The sequence below is a fragment of the Phyllobates terribilis genome, unplaced genomic scaffold (genome assembly GCF_046119375.1).
Source record: "Phyllobates terribilis strain yellow unplaced genomic scaffold, ASM4611937v1 Scaffold_10__3_contigs__length_209671492, whole genome shotgun sequence".
In the NCBI taxonomy this organism is placed as follows: domain Eukaryota; kingdom Metazoa; phylum Chordata; class Amphibia; order Anura; family Dendrobatidae; genus Phyllobates; species Phyllobates terribilis.
Genome location: NW_027362770.1, coordinates 148,572,763 through 148,580,506, shown reverse-complemented (window position 1 = coordinate 148,580,506; position 7,744 = coordinate 148,572,763).

Genomic DNA, 7,744 nt, shown 5'->3' with positions numbered 1-7,744 from the left:
ACGACGGAGCTCAGCCTAGCCTGCTGCTCGGATCCAAACAGCTGTCTCTTGATAGCTGCAATGATTGGATGAAGCAAGTGTTAGGAGCGCGCATGCGTTGAAGCAGTGTTGTAGTCTCTGGATTTCTGGAGGCGGCCATGTTTTTCTTTTTAATTCTTTTCGATTTGGATGCAATGGATGGAGGGGGGGATACAAAAGTATTCTAGAAGCTATTCATTGGTAACAGATTTAAAGGAATTGTCCATTTTTTTATATCTTTTTTGTTCAGAATTTGACATTGGGTTCACCCAGATGTTAAGACAGGAGGCGTGGTCACCAATTCTTCTCTTTGGGTGTTTTCTTGTGCACCACACCCACTTGGCTAAAAATACAAGAGTTAACTATAAGGAAGAGGTGGTCGTATCTCAGGAATGGAGAGGCACAGTGGTGTATATAGAAGTCATGGGGCCCCATAGCAAAAGCCTTGATTGGGCCCCTTCCCCCTCTCCAGAGTAGGCAGTGCAGATGCAGAGGGGCAGAACGCCCAGCTATAGACAGGGAGAGGGATATGTCGTGCAGTGCTTACACAGTGATTCTGCTCTTATTGAAGCGCCAGAGAGTTCTCACCCACTACAATACCTCGTTCATGGTCCCTATAGAGTATGATGCCCCCCACACTCAGTATGATACACCCACAGGGAATTCCCCCACCATATCCCCCAACGCGCACCGTATAATGACCCCACAGTACCCCTCACACACACACAGTAAAATGCCTCACAATCGTCTACATATTATGATGGCATTCACAGTGCTCCAAACACAGTATGATGGCCTCACAGTGCCCCCAAAACAGTATGATGGCCACAGAGCCCCACAATGCAGTATGATGGCCACACAGCCCCACAATGCAGTATGATGGCCACACAGCCCCACAATGCAGTATGATGGCCACACAGCCCCACAATATAGTATGATGGCCACAGAGCCCCACAATGCAGTATGATGGCCACACAGCCCCACAATGCAGTATGATGGCCACACAGCCCCACAATGCAGTATGATGGCCACACAGCCCCACAACACAGTATGATGGCCTGATAGTGCCCCCAACACAGTATGATGGCCTCCACAGTGCCTCCAACACACTATGATGGCCACACAGCCCCACAATATAGTATGATGGCCACAGAGCCCCACAATGCAGTATGATGGCCACACAGCCCCACAATGCAGTATGATGGCCACACAGCCCCACAATGCAGTATGATGACCACACAGCACCACAATACAGTATGATGGCCACAGAGCCCCACAATGCAGTATGATGGCCACACAGCCCCACAATGCAGTATGATGGCCACACAGCCCCACAACACAGTATGATGGCCTGATAGTGCCCCCAACACAGTATGATGGCCTCCACAGTGCCTCCAACACACTATGATGGCAACATAGCCCCACAATACAGTATGATGGCCTCACAGTGCCCCAAGCACAGTATGATGGCCACACAGCCCCACAATGCAGTATGATGACCACACAGCCCCACAATGCCGTATGATGGCCACAGTGCCCCTAACACAGCATAATGGCCTCCACAGTGCCCCCAACACAGTATGATGCCCACACAGCCCCACAATGCAGTATGATGGCCACACAGCCCCACAATACAGTATGATGGCCTGACAGTGCCCCCAACACAGTATGATGGCCTCCACAGTGCCTCCAACACACTATGATGAAAACATAGCCCCACAATACAGTATGATGGCCCGACAGTGCTCCCAAGACAGCATAATGGCCCCACAGTGCCCCTAACACAATATGATGGCCCCATAGTGCCTCCAACACAGCATAATGGTCCTAGAGTTCCCCCAACACTGTCTGATGGACCCACAGTGCCCCCAACACAGCATAATGGCCTCCATAGTGCCCCCAACGCAGTGTGATGGCCACACAGCCCGACAATGCAGTATGATGGCCCAACAGTGCCCCTAACACAGCATAATGGCCTCCACAGTGTCCCCAACATAGTATGATGGCCACACAGCCCCACAATACAATGTGATGGCCTGACAGTGCCCCCAACACAGTATAATGGCCTCACAGTGTCCCCAACACAGTATGATGGACTCAAACACACTATGATGGCAACACAGCCCCACAATACAGTATGATGGCCCGACAATGTCCTCAACACAACATAATGGCCCCACAGTGTCACCAACACAAGCCTATTGGTGCCACAGTACCGACAACACAGTATGATGGCCTCACAGTGCCCCCAACTCTGTATGTTACCGCAACAGTGAATTCCCGTAGAATACTGTTCACATGTACACTTCTGTATGTTAACCCCACAGTACGCCCCACACAGTATGAGGTCCTCATAGTCTTCTACACTACATGATAGCCTCCACAGTGCCTTCCACACAGTATGATGCCCCCACAGGACTACAACAGAGTATCATGCCCCCACAGTGCCCCCAACACAAAATGATGTCTCACCAGGGCTCCCAACACAATTTGATGGCACCACAGTGCCCCCAACACAGAATGATGTCCCACCAGTGCTCCCAACACAATATGATGGCCCCACAGTGCTCCCAACACAGAATGATGTCCTACCAGTTCTCGCAACACAATATGATGACCCCACAGTGCCTTCAAAACGTTATGATGGTGTCACAGTGCCCACTACACAGTATGATGTCCTCACTGTGCCCCCAACACAGTATGATGTCCCCATAGCTCCCCCTCCATAGTGAGCTCCCACACAGTATGATACCTCCACAGTTCTTCACACAGTATGATGATCCCCCACACAGAATGATAGCCCCCACAGCCAGACACAATATGAGACCGCTATAGTAGATTTCCTCGCATAATATTATGCCCCCGCAGTCCCTACAAGACCTGACAACATAAAAAAACTACTCACCTAGCCCCATTCCCTCAATGTGCTGCTCCGCTCTGTGCAGACTGCTCCTCTTTGCCACAGACACGATCTAGTGACATCATTACGTCAGCTGCTCTGAGGCTAAGATGCCCAGGCTGAATTCTGAATCAGCAAGCTAATGGCTCCTTGATCTTCCACTGTATCCCGAGAATGCAGATATTGTTGAAATTGAGATGCCTTAGGGTGGGCAGTGCCGACCTGGGGCCCGTCAGCGGTACGCACTGTCACGTACGTTCTTTGTGGATCCACTGTGGGACGGACCGAGGAGTGCCTGGAGGGACATAACTAGGGGCATTGTCCAATCTGACCCCGGGCGCATGATGGCTTTACGACTCCGCGATCCGAGGAGGGACGAGGGAGGTGGCCCAGGTGCTATTCCAAAACTGCAACGGACGTGCAGCAGCTGGACCCAATAGGACAGGTAGACTGGGTTGCACCAGAGTGCAGCAAGGTTGCACCGGAGTGCAGCAGGCTTGGTTTGCACCAGGGTGCAGTAAGCTGAGTTGCACCAGGGTGCAGTAAACTGAGTTGCACCGGAGTGTGGTAGGCTGGGGTGAACCGGAGTGCAGCAGGCTTGGTTTGCACCGGAGTGCAGCTGGCTAAATTGCACCGGAATGCAGCGGGGTTGCACCGGAGTGCAGCAGACTTGGTTGCACCGGAGTGCAGCAGAGTTGCACCGAAGTGCAGCAGGCTAGTTTGCACCAGAGTGCAGCAGGCTTGGTAGCATGGACTAGTACGCAACCTTTACAGCATAGACTGTAGAACAGGAAGGCTGCTCAGGCACCTCCCCAACAGGAACAGGGAGGAAGCAATATATATGGAGTGTCCCACAACCATTGGCTGGGGACGCAATAGCAAGTGCGTGCACTGACCCTTTGAGAGGGCGGGAGCGTGCGCACATGCCCTAAGGACACAGCCGGACGACCTGCTGGAAGCAAGCAGAGCACGGGAGGGGAAAGCGCCGGCTGCAGCGCGGGTGAGTGTACTGACAAGTCGGAGTCCCTGCCTGTCAGGGCGGGGATCCGGTGTGTCACTAACAGTACCCCCCTCCTTTACGACCCTCCTTTTCAGGCCATCGAGGAAGTTCCAGAGGAGAATCGGAGCGTGAATATGACGCGCCCCTGGGCCTGTGTCGCGCTGCGTTGCGCACGCGGGAGCTTACCCGGAGCCGGATCTCTTGAGGGTTGTAGTCTCGTGGCGGTGACCCGGTCCGTGCCCAGGGAGTCAAACTGAGCGGCGATGTAACAGCGGTAGATGCAGGACGACTACGCCACCCGTTGAATGCAGCTATGGAGCTGCCGCTGCAGGACAGTCCGCTGAGGCCGGTGGATGGATGGTGCAGCGTAGATGGTATAACCCCCAACGGGAGGGGTATGGCCTCAGGGCAGCAGATGTGGATGATGGGGGTAGCAGGAACCACTCAGAGACGGTGCGGTGTAATTCAGGGTCTTTACTGGTAACAACGATAGACCCTCCCGGAGTACTTGCTAGTGAACGGGGCCTGGTCAGTCCTTGAGCAGATGGGATCTCCCCTGGCCAGGCGGAGTTGTAGGCCTCCCAAACTGACTGTACTCTTCTGGCTACCTTGCTAGAAGCGGATATAAGTAGCCCACGTCCCTGAGTGTACCGTGTGGTGCTCACCCGTATGGCCGGTGACTCGGGGCCTTCTAATGGCTTCCGCTCCACGATGGCGGTGCTGGTCCCACGCGTGTGACCGTGCCTTCGGGTTTCTGGGCCTGAGGACCTGAAATCCCCTGCCGGTCGGCTTCTGCTGCTGGGTAAGAGTTAGTCCCCACAGCCTCGGACGCCGGGTCCGGTAAGAAAGCTTCTCAGTCAGGGCGAGCTCTGCAGCTGCCAGCCCCTGACTCGTAGTAATATTGCTCCCACTGAGCTTCTGCTGTTTCTTCCTATGCTGTTTCTCTGTCTCTACTCTCCTTGACTGACTAACCCTGCCTCAGCCCAGGGTTTATACAGGGGAAGTCCTTCCCCTCCCAAGACTGGGCAGGAGGTGTGGCATGCACAGGATCCCTGACCAAAGGACCTCCCACCTGCTCTGAGACATAACATTACATTACTGTGGAAAACCAGACCCCTGGGGTGCCACATTCCCCCCTAGTGAAATTTAGTACTCCGGGACTAAACATATTTTAGAAAAACATAACAAGATATAACAACAATAACAGTACAATAAGAAGAAACACATAAAGGTGGTCACGGCATGTCCGTAACCGGGTGCAGTCTTTGAAGAGAAGCAAGGTGTCCATTTCACCAAAACAGGGAGACGTAACCAGGTAGGGGTTTGTCCTGCCCCGAGTCCTTAACAGTCTTTAGTCCATCCTGGGTTACGCTCCAACTATGTACAAGGGTTTCCCGGTAAATCCACGAAGGACTCCTACAAATAACTAGAAACACAAAATTATACACAAGCAACAATACACAGGTAAACATAAATAAAACAATTTATACACTTCAAATCCTCCAACGTGCGGGTAACTGGCCTCTAGTGGCCCTAGTGGACCTACGGAGCTGACTGTCTAGCCCTGAACTACAGGGTGTAGGAGCTGTCAAGGGTAAACTGGGCAGCTGTCTACCGGCTCTTTGGCTCACTAGGGATATGGCAGGCTCACTGCAAGCAGAGGGTTGATCCTCCTGGTCTGCTGGTGTGGGGTCTTCTGCCTCCTGGACCGGCTGTTCTTCCAGCTCTACCTGTTGCTCCGTAGGTGCTTGGGATGCTGGTTGGAGGAAGGTGAGTACGGGTACCACAACTGCACCATTAACTTGAGTCCAAGACCGAGGGAAGTCCCCGAGCACAGTACTAACCATATCTTCCCTTTCCTCTACGGGTCGATGGTCTTCTTGTTCCTCTTCAGGGTTCCTCAGTTGTTCGGGACACTTTTTCAGGTGGTCCCGGGATACAATGGCTGTGGTTTCCCCTCCGTCTTTACTGATGGTACAAACCTTCGGGTTCTCGTGGATTGAGGGCAGTACGGTGTACGGGTCCTTCTCCCACTGGTCGTCCAACTTGTGGAGCCGTCTCTTCCTCTTCAAGACCTGCTCTCTGGGTACCAGGGGAACAGCGGGAGCATACTGGTTGTAAGTTTTCTCTTGTCTTTCCCTAGCCTGACAGAGACTTCGCTCCACGCTCTCCTGTACTCTCCGGTACTGCTGCTGCCTCTCTGTGTCCCAGTCTGTTTCTGGTGAAGTGTCCTCGGGTGTCAGGACTCCCATTTCCAGGTCAACAGGTAACTTACCAGGTCTTGCCCTCATTAGGTAAGCCGGGGTACAGTTGGTGGAACCTACCGGGATGTGGTTGTATAGGGCCACCAGATCGGGCAACTTCTCAGGCCACAGACTGCGTTCTTCCAGGGGCAACGTTTTTAGAAGATCCATTACCACCTGGTTCATTTTCTCACAAAGTCCATTAGTTTGCGGATGGTAGGGTGTCGTCCTTATCTTCCGGCAGCCATACAGATTGCAGAATTCCTGGAAGACCTCCGCTTCAAAGGCAGGTCCCTGGTCCGTCAGCACTTGGTCCGGGTACCCGTGTGGACGGCAAAAATGCTGCTGGAAGGCTCTAGCTGCTGTTTGAGCCGTTAAGTCCTTGACGGGGACGACAACCAGAAACCGGGAGTAATGATCCACGATGGTTAACGCGTAGACGTAGCCACTTCTGCTTGGGGTCAGTTTTACATGATCCAAGGCTACCAGTTCCAACGGTTGCCGGGTGACGATGGACTGCAGGGGAGTCTTCTGGCTGGCACGGTCCTTCCTTCTTAGGTTGAACGGGCCACAGTCTCTGCACCACTTCTCAATGGTTCCCCTCATGCCTACCCAGTGGAATCGCTCGCGCAGCAGGAACTCCAGCTTCTTCCACCCGAAGTGTCCAGCTCCGTCGTGGTAGGCCTCCATCACCATGGCTGCGTCTCTTCGTGGCACCACTACTTGCCAGAGTAGTTCATGCGTCCGGGAGTTAACCATTCTGCGGCACAACTTCCCCTTGTAAAGGAACAGTCGACTCCTCTCTGCCCATAGTTGTTTGGCTTCCTCCGGAGCGTCTGGTTCAAGGCAAGCCTCCGGGCGAGTCAGCATCTCCTTCACCAGTCGGACGGCAGGGTCGCTGTCTTGCGTTTCCGCACAGTTGTAGTGGGGTAAGGGGTTCAACGTAGCAGCCTGCTTACTCCTTACCCGGTGGGAATACTGGATAGTCCCATGACGGTGGAACGCAGGGAGTTCAACTTCTTCCAGTCCCTCCGGATCTTCTCCTCCGTCCGGCAGGTTGGGCATCCTGGACAAGGCGTCCGCGTTGGTATTGGAGCGTCCTGCCCGGTATTTGATTGTGAACTCGTAGTTGGACAGACGGGCCATCCACCTCTGCTCCAGGGCACCGAGTCTTGCCGTATCCAGGTGTGTCAACGGGTTGTTATCCGTGTACACGGTGAACCGGGAAGAAGCGAGGTAATGCTTAAAGCGCTCGGTGACTGCCCATACTACGGCCAGGAACTCTAGCTTAAATGAGCTGTAATTCTCGGGGTTCCTTTCGGTGGGTCGCAGTTTTCGGCTGGCGTAGGCGATTACTCGTTCCTTCCCCTGCTGGATCTGGGACAGTACGGCTCCTAGCCCGATGTTACTGGCGTCGGTGTAGAGGATAAAGGGCTGGCTATAATCCGGGTACGCCAGGATTTCGTCCCCCGTGAGGGCCATCTTCAGCTGGCGGAAGGACTCTTCTTCCAGCTCCTCCCATTTGAAGGGCGGCTTCTGGTTCTTGGCCTTCCGGGACTGGCCTATCAGGAGGTCCTGCATAGG